The sequence below is a fragment of the Hevea brasiliensis genome, chromosome 6 (assembly GCF_030052815.1).
Source record: "Hevea brasiliensis isolate MT/VB/25A 57/8 chromosome 6, ASM3005281v1, whole genome shotgun sequence".
Taxonomy (NCBI): domain Eukaryota; kingdom Viridiplantae; phylum Streptophyta; class Magnoliopsida; order Malpighiales; family Euphorbiaceae; genus Hevea; species Hevea brasiliensis.
In genome coordinates this window covers 48978186-48980762 of record NC_079498.1, presented here as the reverse complement: position 1 = coordinate 48980762, position 2577 = coordinate 48978186, and positions in this window count along the sequence as shown.

Here is a 2577-nt window from a genome sequence, read left to right as displayed (position 1 = left end):
TGCCACTTCTGACGGTACTGACAGGCAGAAGATACTGGGGCTGGTCCCCTAAACACTGTCCCTGGAGAGCTGCCCACTGATGGTGTGGACTGGGCTCTCCTAGGTGTGAACTGTGGTCTGGGCCCCTGAGACTGACCCTAACCCTGTGGTGGTCCTGAACTCTGAGCAGGAGGACCCTTACTCTTCTTACTGGGAGCAGAAAATGTACTGGACTGACTCGGACCCTTGTTCTGCTGTCTTTCCCTTCTATTTTGTTCATTTATTCGGACCCTTTTCACTTTTGATGTAGCATCTACAAATTTAGCAAAATCTGTGATTTCCAATGCCGTGATCATGACTTTGATATTATCATTGAGTCCTTCTTCAAACCTTCTGCACCTCTCTCCCCCTGTAGGGACTATCACCCTCCCATATCGGCTCAGTCTAACAAACTCACGCTCATACTTAACCACTGACAATTGCCTCTGTCTCAGATTGATAAATTCTCTTCTTTGCTCTTATAAATACACCTTGCTAACATATTTCTTTCAGAACTCTGTGAGGAAGAATTCCCAGGTGATCCGTTCCAGTTGCACCTCACTGGTTACTGTGTCCCACCACCGATATGCATCATCCTGAAGTAGGGACAAAACACCCACCAGGTTCTGCTCGGGGGTGCAGTTTAGCTATTTCAGCACTCTGATGGTTCTATCCAACCAGTTTTCTGCTGTCATGGGATCATCCTCCCTCTTCCCAAAGAAATCCACAGCCCTATGTTTTCGCAATTTCTCCAAATAGGACTTCTGTGGTGCTGGTGGAGGTTGTGGCTGTGGTTGTGGTGGTGGAATTGCCCCCATCATTTTCCAGTAGAATTTAGTCATTTGCTGAAATAGAGCAAACTGAGGTTAGGCAGGTGCCTCAACTGCTGGTGGAGTAGATTCTTCCCTGCCCCAGATTCAGCCCTTGGTAGAGCACGACTCTCCACCTCTTCATCAACTGCTCTTTGCGAAGCAAGATCCATATCCTATTCAAAATAAGAAAACAAACAGATCTGCATCAGTGTCACCTTAACACTTATAAATGCAATGCAATGGTATGCACTATATCTAGGCCCAGAAACGCCTAAACCAATGCTCTGATATCACTAAATGTGACACCCCTTACCCATCTACAGTGTAGCCGAGCAGGATATGCCACTCAGTGTGCCGGAGCACCAATTCATGTTTTAATTACAATTTATCCCTTTTAATTCATTTATTTACAATTTTTGATAAATCTGAATTTTTTTGAAATTTTTATAGAAAATCCGGCAGAGTGCCGGTTGTAAATTGGAAAAAAAATAGTTCTTCTGAACCTGTTTAAAAACACTTCCAATATAATTTCCAAATCCAAACTCCATTATACACATTTCAAATCAATCTCAAAATCTCAATCTCAAATCACAACATTATTTTCAGAATTCTTTTCTTTTCACTTCATTACTGGAAGCACATTCATAAATATTTCTCAACATTATATATAAAAAAATTTCAATAATATGAAATTTCATATATTTGCATCATCAAATAATTTCAAGAGTTTATAGTTACAATCCCAAAACTAATACAAAATACAAAATACAAAATGCTACCCAAAATCCTAATGTCCTACCATATGCACTGTAGAGGTGAGGTGACTCTGAACTCTGGATGTAGCTCTGAAGGCTCACCCTGTCTGATGTCTGTTGGGCTCCCCGGCTAGGTCTCTAGTACCTGCGCGTGGCAAAAGTGACGCGCTAAGTAATTCTGCTTGGTGATGACAGTATAAAATAAAATAAAATAAAATAAAGAAAAGTAGGCAGAATGTATGTTTACATTTTTCAATAGACTTAATTTCTGATATTATTTGTAGTATTATTCGATTTAAATTTGGTAAGATTTATTAACATTGCCAGAGTAACCCATACTAGTCGACTGGATTAGATAAACGGGTAAACTGGCACTTGGTGCTAAGTACCTCGGACCATCACACCATCGGTCACATTGTGTCTCCCGGTGTGCAACAGAATAGCTAATAAGCTGTAATAATTATCAGGGACAAAACCCGAGTGCAACAACTCAAATAACATAGCCAAAGGCTATTATGTCACATAATGGCATGGAAAGCCATGAAACATAGAATGGCATGAAGCCATATGCAGTACTGCTAACAGAACCCTATTGGCATGCCAACCTATCCAAACCAATCTTGCTAGGTATACTAGGGCATTTTACACTTTTAAGTTTCACAATTTTTGAAATTTAAGTTTTAGTATTACTATTCCATTCATTGGTCAACAAAAATGTTGACTTTTGCATAGGCAATAGGTACATTGGTTCTAATACTCCCAACATACCACATTTTGAATTTTAAATTTGTTGGTATTGATTGCCAATACCATTTCTAAACTTAATGTTAATTGGACAAAATTTTCAGTTTTCATGCTTTGTCTTTATTGTTCCATTAGTCATTTTTGCAGGGGGAATTTGGAAAAATAATCAACATGAAAGTTGTTCCTTATTTTGTTTAGTTGCATTTTCTTTTTTGAATCACTCCATTTGGAGTTTTGTAGCTCTAGTT